The sequence below is a fragment of the Python bivittatus genome, unplaced genomic scaffold (assembly GCF_059951505.1).
Source record: "Python bivittatus isolate LINGU-HERP-01145 unplaced genomic scaffold, Pbiv_v1 ctg000080_np1212, whole genome shotgun sequence".
Lineage (NCBI taxonomy): Eukaryota > Metazoa > Chordata > Lepidosauria > Squamata > Pythonidae > Python > Python bivittatus.
In genome coordinates this window covers 4,684,565-4,700,158 of record NW_028277035.1, presented here as the reverse complement: position 1 = coordinate 4,700,158, position 15,594 = coordinate 4,684,565, and the positions used below count along the sequence as shown (strand labels likewise).

The 15,594-nt window shown below is 37.5% G+C and overlaps 1 long non-coding RNA gene and 1 other non-coding gene across 2 annotated transcripts; both read right to left on the bottom strand.

Annotated features, from left to right (window-relative positions):
- Positions 1–1,235: 1,235 nt before the first annotated feature.
- LOC112541876 (uncharacterized) lies at positions 1,236–8,834 on the bottom strand. Its single transcript, XR_003085826.2, has 3 exons — positions 8,647–8,834; positions 7,899–7,959; positions 1,236–4,855 (listed from the first exon to the last, which is right to left on the bottom strand). It is a non-coding gene; the product is annotated as an uncharacterized LOC112541876 (long non-coding RNA).
- Positions 8,213–8,395, bottom strand: LOC112541877 (small Cajal body-specific RNA 16). Its single transcript, XR_003085829.1, has one exon.
- Positions 8,835–15,594: the final 6,760 nt, after the last annotated feature.

Sequence of the window (15,594 nt, the reverse complement as noted above, 5' to 3'; positions counted from 1 at the left end):
ATGGCCCTTTTGTTTTTATCTTAGTAGGATCCAGATTTTTTGAAAAGAAGGAATGGCTGAGAAATACTAAATTGGAAGATATTTCAGAAAAACTTATATGAACGTATTTTAACTTGCTGTAGCAACACAACTTACATAAAGAATGTATTTTAAAAGATGTCTTTACTAAGGAAACACCCAGAAAGTTGTTGTCAGCCAGATAAATTCTTAAAACTAATCTGCATGTTATTGTTCTGCAAAATACTACAGCAAAGAAGATGCTGTTTGCTTCACTTGGGCATTTGAAAGATGCTCCATACAGCCAGGGCTGATTTGAATCAGATAAGGTGAGCATTCAAGAGACAACAAAACCAAGACGTTGTTGCCTTTGCTCTTTTAAGTGCCCCTCCCCCCTTTTTTATGCCAACCTGGAAGGATTCACATTGTCTAGCAGAACTAGGAAGCCAGCTCCCTACACCTCTCCTTTAGGGAATCCTGTAGTAGTGGTAGGTGATGACTCTAAGGAACAGATTTCTTTGTATAATACATCTAAACACCCAGCATTGATTTTCAAGAAGGGAAAATGAATACTTTAAGCAAATTGCAATCAATCCCAAAGTTATACCATAAACATGAAAGAATTATATAAAATAACCCTCCAGATGCTTAATTATGAATGCTTGGGAACACAATGTCATTAACCAACATTTAGAGCCATTAAGATCTTACTGATAGAACATAAGGATTATCAATCCTTACCAATTAATTTTGCAGTTCTCATATCAGGCATATGACTTCCTGTAAGAAAAGAGATTGCCTTTCAACTTCCTCTTACCACCCCAAAATTGTTTTCAAATTGGAATGTAGTCCCCAAGCTGATAACATGTCCTATTCCTGCATTAAGGTCACATGTTAATAAGAGCACGTGGGGGTTCACCATGTATGATATGGGCCATAAGGCAGCAATATTGCAAAAAACAAAACAAAACAAAACAACTCAAGTGACCAACTTAAGGCTGGTAAAAAGAGTTCCCAAACTCATGGGCACCTGAACACAATGGATAATAAAAAAGACAGATCTAGATTTCCCTATTTGACTGATCTTGAAAATATTCAACAATGTCAATTTTGGTAGTATTCTGCAGGATCCACATTTCTTTATCCATTCTTCTCATTTTATATTTCTTTAGACAAATATGCAAACTTGCTTTTTCAGAATATTAAATTAGGATAAATAAGAAATGTAACACTTTAGCATTTATGTGGGAACAAAAGGAATGTTTTTAATGTCAGTCAGCGAAAAGAGCTCTGAATATTCCATGCCTGAAATTAGAGGTTCTTTAATCTTAAAAAGCTAAGCTTTCATGTTTCTAGATTTAGCAGCAACTCTTATGTATCTCCTCCACTTATAATACATCTCTCCTATTTCTGCCCACCAGCACTTTTTATTTCAGAAAGAGTTGAATTAAATGTTTTATGTAGATGCCCAATGTTCTTGCTTATATAAAGCATGCAATTTGTTCCAAGTACCCTGATGGAATTTTCCAAAAGAACCGGTTCTTCAAACTTCCTGAAATGGCTTGCTAAAGCATCACACTTGTGTTTCTTCTGTTGTTCAGACAGTTCCCTTATGTAATCAATTAGGGTAACAATTCTTGGAATGCAATTACGGCAATTTTGTTTTCACCAGAAAAGATTCTAGAGAAAAAGCAGGAGGTCATTCAGAGTACTTTATTCCCCACCTAGTGGTAGCAAGATATATTGCTATGTAACATTTGAGGAGCTGATGCCACATTAGAGACTACTGGAAGATATAAAATCCAAATTTCACATCTGGTACTTACTTAGTCAAAACTTAGACAGAAACATTTTGGTATCCCTTTAATAAGTTAAAAAAGTAATGGTTCTACAATACTTTTGAAAGGCATTCAAAACTCATATCCTATAAAACCTCAAAAATCAGTCTAATTAAGCTACTCTGTATGACAATGGAAAATGTTTTATTATTATGGTCAAAAACCAACAATTTGCATGCTGCTGGTTAGAATTTGCCTACAATGTATTTATTGCTTTGGTGCCTGATAGAGAGGAGATACAGTAATAGCCTAGATGACCAGGAACATTTGTAGAAAAGGTGAAAATAACTTACTCTGCAGGTCTCTGTAATACTCACAATACAGGCAGGCGTGGCTAGTGTTCTGAGTGCATCAGACCTGCATGGGTCTGTTTATCTCAAAGAGAATCCTATTAAACCAGACCTCCAATAAGACAGATGGCATACATCAAATTACGCCCAAGAGAAGGCTCTGTGTTACCCATGCAATTCCAAGTTAGCGAAATAATTAGCTAGCTCCACATCACATTTAAATAATTTTGAATCCTAGATCCGTAACTCGTTTAAGAGATAAAACTCTGTGCTTTATTGAAATAAGGTTTCCGATGGAAGACCATATGACAAAAGTGCATACAATGAGGCTTTCTTCCAAACTGAGTAAACTGCCAAGGACTGTTAAGGGGTCAAAAGCCCTCTGGGCAAAAGTTTAGCTTAAACCGGAAAGTGAAAATTACTAGCCAACTTAAATCTCCACCCTAGGGAGTCTCGACTCTAGTCATAAATTTGTATTTATATCTGGGCATCTGAATCTGAACTGATTCCAGCAAAGTGCAGCTAGAATATGGGTGAACTGAATTCCGAAGAGGAACTGCACCAAACATTTGGTTGCAAATAATTTGATGGGGGAGGGGGGAGTTTTTGAGAGGAAGAACCCTAGGATTGCTGCACCATTCCTTTGAGATGTCAGTACAGCATGATTAACCTGTGCCTTCCCTCGTTCTAGACAGAAAAACTATGCGCAGGTAATTACCCTGAATTTGTTGGTTGCTTACTCTAGATCTCTTAGCAAATAGCATAATCTGTTTTCCAGTAATTGACCTGGAAGCGCTTATCACAGAAATATTGTGCAAGGGCTTTCAAGGCTCTATGATAAATTTGAAAATAGGATAAAGCTATCACATCTGTAGAATATAGCAGAATTGGCAGCTACTTGTTAGGTAGCTTGGAAAAAATAATCGAGATGCTTGACTAGGAATTTATTCAAAAAACTAAAAAGTGCCTCCTTATTTAAGCCTTGCTTAACTTCTTGGACTGCATTTTATATGCAGACTTGTATTTTCATGTAACTTATGGATGAGCAGGATCAAACATCTATCCATGGTTATATCCACGAGCTTTTCCCATACGGATTCCCTTGAAATGGAATCAAAATCACACTTGAAATTAACAATGTTGCATAGAATAACCTGAAAGGATGGGGAATAAAAGTATTTTGTGTGTCACAAAAACACTGGTTAGTCTTAATAGTATTTTTTATGCTGAATTCAAATATGTTTCAGAATTTTTGTATCAGGCAAGGTTTTTGAATGATTCATAACTTACTTTTGATAATAGCCTATATTTACAATTTAAAGCACAAAAGTGTTAATCAAAAAAGGAATGTTTAATTATCTGATGGATTTCACCTCAGGAACATTTCTCCCAAAGGTCCAGTAGTGGTCAGCCAGCATACTGAGGCTCTACTTTTCTTGGTTTTTTCCATGTTTCAAATATCCCAGGGAAATCATTCACCATGTTCATCACTGACTGTGCTGAGGTTGTCAGGGAAAAAGTCCAGGTAAGAGTCCTGAACTTTCAATGGCATGTTACATCCCATAGCCTAGTATTTTGTGAGTTTCCTGCTTTATTATTTCCCAAAAGGTTTGAGAACAGGTGAGGTATGTTTTGGCCATTCTTTTTGAGTGTAATAGTTTTTCCTCTTCCTACTCTTCCACTCACACAAAAAACAATGGTACTTTGTGTATCCAAACTGCAGGCCAAGCAGAAGTGCAATGACCTTCAGATCTCCACAGACACTCCATTTATATTTTTCACACTGAATCTTTTCCAAAAGTAGTTTCATGTTCTTATGACTCTTTCATGTCAGCAGCAGGGGCTAACATACAGACAGTAAGGTATTTCTATTATGAAAGAGACCTTTCAAGGAACCAAAGAATAAGCATCACTCATTTACATTGTGTTCATGGCCAACAATCTCCATATAACTGAACAAACATCTTTACAAAACACTAGTCCTTCTTCTTGGGAGAAGAAATTGTTACATTTATCATGGCAGATAGAAAAAAACAAACTTTAGTATCATGGTGGTGAAGATCCCAACCCTTTCATTTTGATCTTAAAGTTCATCCTGCTTCTTAGACAGCTTCAAATCATGAATGAGATCATTCAGATCCCCTTGTGACAATAAATGTGGCTCATTTGAAAAGCAGATAACCTGAAAGGCTGGGTCAGAATTAATGTTTTCCTTTTCTGCTCTACATATACACCATCATTATTAGATTCACTGTCATTAAATGTCACATTTTCTAGGGGCTTTGGTACAGGCAACTTCTTACTATGTGGGACTGGCATCACTGCAGATGGTAAATCAGGGTATTTCACCATGTGCTTACTTTAGAGGTGATCTCTGTTGTGCTTGTTAGGCAGAAATAACATGAATGGGATTTTTTTTAATCCCTCCAAAGTAAACAAATCTGATTATTACAAATATACTACCATAGTTAAAGTACAGTACAGTACTGTCATTAATTGAATGGAATAATAGGGTCACAAGAAAACTAAGCCCGATAGAAAAATAAATGTGACTTCATTTTTAAATTCAGCATGAAAAAGTCTGCTTAGAACACTTATTATAGTCTATATGACAAAATTGTTGACCATTTGTGTATCTCTCCACCAGATGTGTACATCAGCCTTTGATCTACGGAGAAAAATTTAGTTCTTGCTGCAGAATTTGAGCACTGCTCTTCGATAAATGGTTACCTGGAAAAAGTAAGAGATATGATCAGTAAAAGCAACTCAGAAACTTCACACATATAATCCGGAGTCAATCTTTCCTTAATCTTCTACTGTCATACCAATAAAATGCTTAAAACCCAAGTTAAACACACACCCTGTCCCTCTCTGGGCTTGACTGGGAGAGTATAAGTCTGGACCAAAGTCAGACATAAAACAAAACTGAACCAACCTCCTTCAAGGATCAAGTGTTCTACTAAAACGCAACTATTGCATCAACTATACCAGATGCAGAATTATTGAGCCTAGCAAGGGCAACTGGAATGAGGCAAAGTGAGAGTATGGATGCTTAAACCTAGATGAAAATCTCTAATCTCACTAGACATCTGATCTTACTGCATACAAGTGGGCACTGGGGCATTGCTTGAGAATTGTTGCCATAAGCAGATGGCAGTATGTTCACCTTGCAAATTAAACTCTTGCAGTTCTGATTATTAAACATAACATTCATTGTGGGGGATTTCTATAAATGTTTAATATTTTTAATATTCAAAATGCTTGGTTAATAAACATTCCACAATAACCCACCTCCATCCTAAAAGTATAGTGATGATTTCTTCTTCTTTTACAGATTTAAAAAACCTGCTAAACAGAGTGAAATATCTGACTAAACTTAAGAACTGAATCTGGAATTTAGTCTCAGATTTTTATTATATATCTGTTCCAAGGTGCTCGGGAGAAAATGTGTGCTTCTCCGTCAGAATCCTTGCAAGATTTAATAGTAGATTGTTATGTTGGCTAGTTTAGCAATTGCTTTTTACATGCTGCGGTTCTACCATTGTAAAAGGAGGGGGGGGAGAAGGAATGGGAAACTGTTAGAAGCAGATGGCTCCTTATCACAGGCGGTGGTATGCTCAAGGTCGTACCAGCAAGGGAATCAGGAGACCAGGAGGTAAGGGGGGTGAAGGAGGGAAAAGTAAGAAAAACTTTGGTGCACTCAGGCTCAGTCTTAGCAATGCTTTGGAACTATCCACTTGTTCTCAATAAATGAACTCTCTTTTGAATCAATATTGGTTGCAAGGACAGTTACTGGATTTGGGATCAGCGGGTGGCAGATCGTTACACTCCCTCTGCTCCTGTGTTTTATCCTTCCAACACCTTTTAAATATTCAAGCTGAAAAGGATCACTGGCTAGAGATTTTGTGAGTTTTAAACCTGAGTCTTTGCCCAATCACTCATCACACTCAGAATATGATCTTATGACAATAAAATATTTAGAACTTTGTTGGGGCAATGTTGGCCATCTTTACAGAAGAGCTCCAAGACTGAGCACAAGGGCTCCCTGTGCCAAGGTGACCATTTAGTTTAGCACTCCACAAACAAAGGTAACCAGACTAATCTGTTACCTACAGAACGACAGGAGTGCATATATAATTCAAAACTGATGTCCAACTCAACTGTACAAAATACAGCAAGTATAGCTTGGTGGTCAAGGTATTAGACTTAGAAGTGGGAGAGACAGGTTCAAGCTCTTACTGGGCCACAGAGTTCATTGGATGATTTTGGGCTAGTCATTTCTTTGTAACCCAACCTATCTCATATGGTTACTGCGGATATAATATTAGGGGAAACCTTAAAGAAACTGCACAGAAATCTTCGGAGACATAAATGCAATAAATAACATAAACCTGTAGTCCTAAGCATACAAAATATAGTGTAACATTAGTATATCATTTCATTTCTCAGAGATGTGCATTATATTCTCATACACAGGGGATAAGGAGGGTTACATTTTCCCTACACACAAAATTTCTTCAAAAATTTAAATTCAATAGCTTTCCCAATTATTATGGTTTTATGCCCACTTATAAATGCTCTTAGACAAATGATTGTGAATCAGATAGAGGTGAACGCCTCTATTGTTGATAAAAAATCAGCAATGCTAAATGAAGCTGGAAATATCACTTAAACTGTATACTTAAGCTTTAATAAAAACGTTATTTTAGCACTGTGGCTTTTGTTACAGGGGTTTCCTTTTGACTGAAGTTATTTCCATGTTAATTTTGTTTCCTAAGATATATTGTTATATATCACTTGTTTGGGAACTGACAGAAGAACAACAGAAATGCAGAAAAAGGTTGATATTACAAGGCCAGAAAGGACACTCAGCCTCCATTAACTGCATAATGGTCTAAATAATTCATGGTACTGCTAGGAGTCCCATTTGAAGGGCTATTTATTACAATGTCCTATAGTTACTAAGTTTTGGGAGAAAGGAGTGGACCACATAAATGTGACTATGCGACAAAAGCTAAATTTTTCAGAGGATAATATTCTCTTGAATTATATACTTAGTACATGGAATTTGACAACTGGACAATGTAAATAAATTCTTGGTGCCCTTACTACGGCTAAGACTGCTAATGCAACACTGGAAAGATGCCTATAGAGGTAGACTTTGTATGGACGAGTATAATGAAATATGGGACTCATTTATACAAAAAGCATGACAGTTATATAATTATAGTTATATAATTCTGATAATATTTATCAGAAATAAATATATATATCCACTTGCATAATATTTGCATTAGATATATACATAGAATTGTAACTGTTTACTGTTGTAATAATATATTATACTTTATATTTTTTATTATTTTTTTCTATTGTATTTTTCCACTTACTTTTAATCACTTGTTTTTTAATTGGGTTTTTTTTTTGATAATGTATGTATCTTTGTGTTTTATTCCTTTGTGTTTTTTCTTTGTTATTACTGTAAAATGAAAGAATTTTTTTTAAAAAAGGATTATTTAGAAATTGGCTTATATATATATATATATATATATATATATATATATGCATTTATTGGCAAAAAGAAAACACAGAAGGTCCTTAATCATGAATCAGCACATCCATGAGCAACAGTGCATCTGGATTAATTTATTTACTTCCAAGGCCTACTGTATGACACAAGTACTGAACTTGTAACTCTAGTGTACTGTAGCATACTGTCTAGTCATTACTACATCTAGAACACTGGGGAAAGTTTGAAAGGCAAGATGGTTACCTAGGAACAGTGGCTGCAAAATGGCCATTTTTCCGTTTTCTTCTCTTTATAAATTCAGCACCTATAAGAAACATTTATTAGCTACCGCTGAAAATAAAAGCATTTCTGCAGGATTCCAATATTTATCACGAAAAAGGAAGATATTTTTAAAGGATCAGGCACAGGATCAGTTGCTTGCACCTGTGCTGCATACTTTACTTTAAAAAACAACCTGACAGCAATTAAAGCCACAACAATCATCGAAAACTCATACATTGCACATCACAAAGTAATCACATCTTTTCCTGTATGGTATTCTGCATGAGAGGCAGGAAATCTGTATGCAGTATCATACATGACCATCAGGTTCCTGTAAAAATGCTCACACCTGTTACTGCATAAGGCGGACCCCTAAAAGGAACGTGCCACCTTTTCTTAATCTAGGGCAAAGTCAGGCTAGCTGGTATAAAGCAGGACCCCGGGAGGCCCAGCCACACAGCAACCATTTCCTAGCCCAGGGATGCAACACCAGCACAATTTAGCACATATTTGAAGACGGATTGGAGTTATGCCTAACTCAAACGTGCCATGTTCTTCCATCCCCCAGCCAGCAGGTCCAGAGCGCCAGATGCTCAGCCCCATCAGCCGCAGACAGCGCGGCTGGAGAACCGGGAGGGAGCGAGCGAGCGAGCGAGCGGGTAGGCGGCGGAAGAGCCGGCGAGGAAGAAGCCGAGGGAAGCCCGCCAGGGTGGGCGAGGCGGGAGCCCACCTTCTATCGCCAAGGCCAGCAGCTCTCCTGCCTTATGTCGGCTCCCCGTCCTTGTGATGCCGCTGGCGACGGAGGAACCGCTTCCAGGAGGAGGAGGAAGGCGAGTGCAGACGTCCAGCACGCCTTTATCCTTTAGCAGGCCAGAGGAGGAGGGGCTCCGTCGCCTGGTCGCTCGTGCGCCTGCGCACTCTGAGAAACGGCAAAGCTGCCCGCTCCGAGGGAGGAAACGAGCTCTTTCTGCGCATGCTCCCAGTAGACTGCTTTTGCGCACATTCGCGCAAGCGTTGCCTAGCGCAGTGCAAGTTGCTTGCTCGGTCGTTTGATCTAACGCTGCTTCTAGGAGGACAAGCTTTTGTTCTGTGGCGTCTGATTTATCGTCTAAGTTACGCGCTCTTTGTGTTTCAACGAAGTGCAGTAATGGCGTGACGAGCTGTTCGGAGCCTTCGCTGTTGAGTAGCACAGGAGGCACTGCTCTCAGAATAATTTGTGTTGATAACTCCAGCTTTAGGCATAGGAAACCTCAGCATGGCTAAAGCAATATCTGTGAAAAGTAGTAGTGAGATTTATTGTTTAGAAATGAAAGCCCAAACAAGTGTGCCAACTCCTTTCACCAGAAGCCGCCTGTGCTCCATCCGCAATGCCAGACTGGATATACTTCCGGGACAGACAGCCACTTATTACCTGGAAATCCCTTTTAGGCTGCCGCATTTTAGGCTTGTTTCATACCATAGAATAAAAGTAAAGTCTTCCTGAGTTGAACTGTATTCCTAGTGACTAAGGGTGGCCACCTGTTGTGTTTTTTAATATTATAAGTCAGTTTACATGGTTCTAATATTTTTATACACTGTCCAGAGGTTTGGGATTGGGTAGCATATGCATTCACTAAAATTAAAAACTGTAACTTAGTTCTCCTGACATAAGTGCTCATTACTCCACAGAATATCAGCTAAAAATATTGACTGTTAGTTTGCCTATAAATTAATTAGGAACTTGTTGCACCTTAATAATGCTGTGTGCCAAAGTACTCTTGCATCAACTGGACATCCCTAAATTAAAACTTCTTATGCTGATGTTGCCTTTGTGATTTGGATCTAAAACATAGCACAGTGAAAAAAATGGGAGTAAAATTAAATATAAAGAAGACCAAACTAATGACAACAGATAGAACAACCAGCCTTAGAATTGGCAAAGAAGGTATTGAAGTGATGGATAGCTTCTGCCTTTTAGGGTCAACCATCAACAGTAAAGGAATAAGCAGTCTAGAAATATGCCACAGATTAGCACTTGATAAAGCAGCCATGAAGGCCTTGGAAAAGATACATCCACTCCTCATTTAGTGACTACCTTGATTAGTGACCATTTGCAAATATGATGGTAATAAACTAATTTAAAAATCATTTTCTGACCAATGCACACATTTATGACCAAATTTCATATGCTCGATAATGCACACTGAAATGAGAGTAACGCTGGTATTGCTGCACGAGAGAACTTTTATCTGAATAAGATGGCAGCAACTAATGATCTTTGCAGTGTCTCTCTCTCTCTCTCTCAGTCACATTCGCATAGCAATCGTTCTGCTTAATGACCTGGTTGCTGGAATGGAACTCAGTCACTAAATGAAAATTGGGTATATTCAAATGCTGTGATGTATCTATACCTACAAAGATCAGAATACCTACAATGGAGGAATGATTGGTGAAGATGATGGAACTCGCTGAGATGGCCAACTTGACTTTGATTAGAGATAAGACAATATCTACATTTATTGCTGACTGAAAATGCCTTATGGATTTTTTGCAGAAAGCAGAAAAAATGAACTTATGATTTATGGTTTTGATGATTAGACAGGATAGATTATAGAAAGAAGGGATGTGTTGTAAGTTTAGACAGGTAAATTTATAATTGTACTTACAAGTGCTGTAAACAAGATTTGAAGACACTTCTTTGTATCTTTTTTCTTTTCTATTTTTCTTTCACTTTTTTTCCTTTCTTGCACTTTTAGTTTTCTCTTTGACATCTTTTTCTTTTTCTTACTTCATGTTAGTTTGCATTAGTTTTCATCTTCCTTTTTAAAATGTTTAATACAATTATTAAAATTAATTTTTAAATTATTTTAAAAAGTCGTGCAAGCAATGGTATTCTCTGTGACATGCAAAAGTTGGACTTTGAAGAAGCAAGATGGGAAGAGTATTGACACCTTTGAACTTTGGTGTTGGAGAAGACTCCTGAGAATACCACAGAAAACAAAGAAAATGAAGCAATGGATCATTGAACAAATCCACCCAGAGTTCTCACTAGAGGTGCAAATGACCAGGCTCAAATTATCATAGTGTGGACATAAGAGAGGAGATGATAAAATATAGTTTGTTTTCCAAACAATTTTTCACTTTCAACTAGGCAGGATGAGACAATTGTGTAAATGTCCTGATTTCTGATGTGAGTATGTAAGCCATAGCATTTGTGTAATCGTGTTACACATTTTGTCATTTGCTCCCATAGTGACACCCACACCACCACTCCTCCCCAGCAGATGCCCTTGCTTCTTCCCTTCAGGCTTTTGCACTGGCATAAATGATATTTGAGGCTACATAGTTAGTGCTGTACAAATTCTCTTATTGCCATTCTTTTGCCATCTGCCTTTTGGTCCAATTTTGTACTCCAAGGTACTGTAGGGCTACCAGATCTGGGCTTTAAGAAATTTGGCAATAACTAAATGGCAGCAAAGAAATACAAAAAGGCAGTGCCTGTTGTCATTCTTGTGGTCAGTGGGATTTTTGCAGACCAGATCAGGTGACCCTAAACAATTTTTTTTATACAGTGGCACTGCAGATTTAATGAATCTAAAAACAATAGTAGTACAACAAGAAATACATCCTGTATCGTTTCAGAGCTGGATATAGAAGACCTGTTTATTAATACTAATCAAGTCACAAACAGCATAAGGAAGAGCAATCATGCACTTTATAGTTGAAGAGTCCTTTTCATTCTCAGTTATTAAGCAAATTGTTTGGCTTTGCAGTGAATCTCATTCAAATGCGTGCCAAATATCCATGCAGAAGATTGCTGAAATGGAACACAGATCTCCAGGAATGTCTCCTTTCTTCCCTGATCAGCCACTCCTACTGTAACAACATAGATTGATGTCAAGTCCATGATTGATGTCTCTGAAATCAATGCTATTCTGTCAGAGTTTGACACTTCTACTTCATTATTAAGCTATCAATAGATTCATGCATCACTCCCTGTGTCATGCATACTTTATGTTGACATTCCAGATGCAGCAAAACAACTTCTGAATCTTTACTTTTAATTTTTGTCCCAAAGATATTAGCCAAATTCCTAACAGAATTTACCAGAATGATCCATGTAAATATATTGTCACTTCCATCTGGACAGACAGGGCATTGTGGCTGGAAAAAAGGGGTTCCCTGCTTCATTATGGCAAGTTTTGCCTAAACTTCTGTCACTAAATCTGGCCAATATTAATCATCTCTACCTTCCTCATACATTTGCCATGTCTAATAACTATTAGATAATGTTTCAACAGATAGAGAGGAAATTACAATAAATAATATGAAACAATTCTTGCTAAAGTAGAAAACTTTAGAAGGATAGGGATCTATTTTAAACATGTAACTTGTCAGTAAGGTGTTGAACTCTTCAGTTACCACAGTCGGAAACTCTCTTCCTTAAGAAAATTGGTTCAGGCATGAATTGACTTAAAGGATATGCATATGATTTAGCTGAGACTTCAATCCAAAGATGAATCAGGCCACTTTGCAGAGATTAGTTGGCTGTGTGAGATGAAACAGTCTAGATCCAGATCTTCCTAAAGTTCAGTAGATATTTTTGTGCTTTGAAGAGCTGCAGAAAAAATATAATTTGCTGTAGTGGAAAGGGGAGAGAACCCTGCTTTCACTTCTCTGTATATGGAAATTGCCTGAGTGGAAAGCCTTGTAGAGGCTTGTAGACTGACTTGTCCACTTTCTAATCACACAGAATATTTTATTGGGGTTCATTAATTATAAGAACTTTGAGGAAAAGATATTGTATCTAATCTAATCTTTTTGTGGCATTCCAGCCTCTAATTGTTAGTTCTCTTACCACTGAGAAAAAAGTGAGAGAGGAGTTATTTGTGGTTTATGTAACTTCCTGAGTGTTAAACATGCAAATAATCCTCATTCCTCCAGCTCCATATTAGGATTTTTTCCCTAATTCTGGTGAACTAGGAATAATCAGAAATATTTTTCATTATTGTTTTCTAGAGTTGACTCATCTAGAACCCGGCACTTGGTTTTCCATCAGTGGTCCATTTAAACAATTTTCTGCAACCTTTTTGATCAAGTCTGAGTTTACACATTGTGTTAAATTAGTTTGTGGAATAAGCCACAGTAGTTGAGTCCATACATAGCACTAAACCATAAACTGTGGTTTACTGATCATAAAGGCTAAGTTCAAACATCATATCACACTAAGTCAAAGCAAATCAACCTCATTGTAGCCTAGTGTGACTGATAATTGCTAGTAGTCTTGACTCCATTTGGATTAACACGTGAACTCTTTTTTACAGATTTGGCAGTGCCTAAATTTTCCCAGTGCTTAACAAATCCAGAGTCTTTCTTCCCAAATCATGATTTCCATCCTCATGTTGATTCTCCTCATTCTGCCTAATTGACCCTGAGGCCTGAGCTAACTTTTTCCTGAGCATAGAACCAATCATATTTCAGAGAGAGGTATTTATTTATTTGTTAAACAAATTTAAACAAAGCTTGGCTTTCTATATCTAGATAACAAAATGTTGCTGTTTTTTATTTAAAAATCATACCACTGTATTTTTCAAAGATCTACCTCAGTAATTTCCCATGCTGCATGAATGGCCTGTTCCTAAAGTTCTTCATTATGTATTAATGCTGTCCAATTATATACTTGCCTTCCAAGAAATATTCATATTAGAAGCCAGGAATCATGAACTATTCAAAAGGGTAAGTGGTTCACTAACCATCTCATTAACTGCTTAATGAGAGCTAGTGGCCTAAACCCTGCATACTCCTTCAAGTAGATAACATATAATTTCCAACAAATTACTTTCCCTCTTAGTAGGTTAACACAGTGAAGGTGTTTAGATCTGTTGGGGATTTAAAATTCCAGCTGAGCCCAACAGAGTTTCCTCTTAGTGCTCAGTGGTTTGCACTACTTCCTCATTCTCTACTCAATTTCAAGTTCTTATGCATTCAGGCAAATATCAGAAGAGGCTTTAAATGATTTGTGACAGCCAAACAGATCAACTCGATAATGTACTATTCCAGGTATGATTATTAATTTGCAACTATAATGGCATCTGAGCTTGATATACAAGTTTGAAATAGTTTATCTAGCTTATGGTCAAGTTGTTTAGGAAAGTTCTATTATATTTTGTATTACACACCCTGCACTATTATTTTCCTTCAGAAACAACCATTTAAAACAAAGGAAATATAACATAGGCTATACAGGATATGAACAATAATTGGCCTGTTGTTTATGATATATGCAAATAATAGTCCTTCTATTTGTATACATTCTACCTCTGCATAGAGAATTATTTCATGCACATCACTCATTTGCCTCAGAGAAAACTATTCTCAATCTATTAAATATATGCAGATACCAAAAGAAATCTAAATGCTGGGGGTGAGCCTGTTAGGCTTTGCTTGCCCTTTGCTAGGGATCAGAACACCTGAAAACAATCACAATCACAACACCATGCAAAACACCTGAAGCAATGCTTGTGTTGTGTTCCTTGTGCTGGCATTCAGGATGGGTGGTTGTGGAAGCAGCCATTTTAGCTCTCCCTGCATGAAGCAGTGATGGGCAAGATTTCTAGTCTGGATCTATATCAAATGATCTCCAAGGTAATTCTGCAAAGTAACGCCAGATCTTTGTGACACAGATTTAATTGCCTGTCTTTATTCTGTTATGGCTTAGTGATATGCTGACCTCTAAAACAAACCAACAAACCAACAAAAAACAGCTGGGGTTTTGATTCATTGATTCATTTGATTTCTAATTTTATAAATCTGTGGACATCTTAAAATCAGCCAGAAAACCTGCCTTTGATGGTATGATGCCCAGGCTTAGTTTACTCTTTACTTTGAAAATGCCCTCTTTGCTTACTATAGGTCAGGTCTCTTCAGTAATATGCAATGATGTTCTTATTTCTTGCAGGAAGTATGAATGCCCACTGGATTTACTTGTGGTTAGCGCTTGTGCAACTGTTGGTACCACTGGGAAAGTAATCCCAAACTTCTCTCTCAACAAAATAAAAATCCGTAGCATAATAGTGTGGAGAGGCAGCAACAACAAATGTATGCCTACTGCACTGGCTGCTCAAGGGGATGGAGGTGGGTCTCTGGGACATTGATTAATCCCTTCTTCCCTATCTAGAGTATCCTCAGGTGGCCGTGCAACACAGCAATATGTGCGCCGGACAAATGGTTGGAAGAAAAACATGCAAGCCTTCACACTGCCAGCCTTGACATTGGCAGATCATGGAGTTTCTCTTTTCTGTTTTTAAAGGTGTCTCAGTAAGGGACTTGTGCTAATGCATCAGTATGACCATACATGTATGCAGTATATTTTTGGCTCTGTTCAGAAGAGAGTTGCAGCTGCAGGATTACATTTATAAACATTTAGCCCTACTTGTTATTTTTCTCGCCCATCTGCTTCAATTTTCCGTTGCCTCCAGACAGCTTGAAAATGGTGCGTATCTCATTTGTACAATTCACCTCAGCCTGGCTGGCTGAAAGCAAAAAATAGTTTGAAAACAAACTAATTATATCGTATCCTCCCTCCCCCCCCTCTTCTTTTTCTTCCCTCTTTCCCCACCACCTCATTTTTGGATAAAGCAAAACACTGGATATGAAATTTGCACAGGATAGATTGAGCATAAACTGGCATTACCTTCCT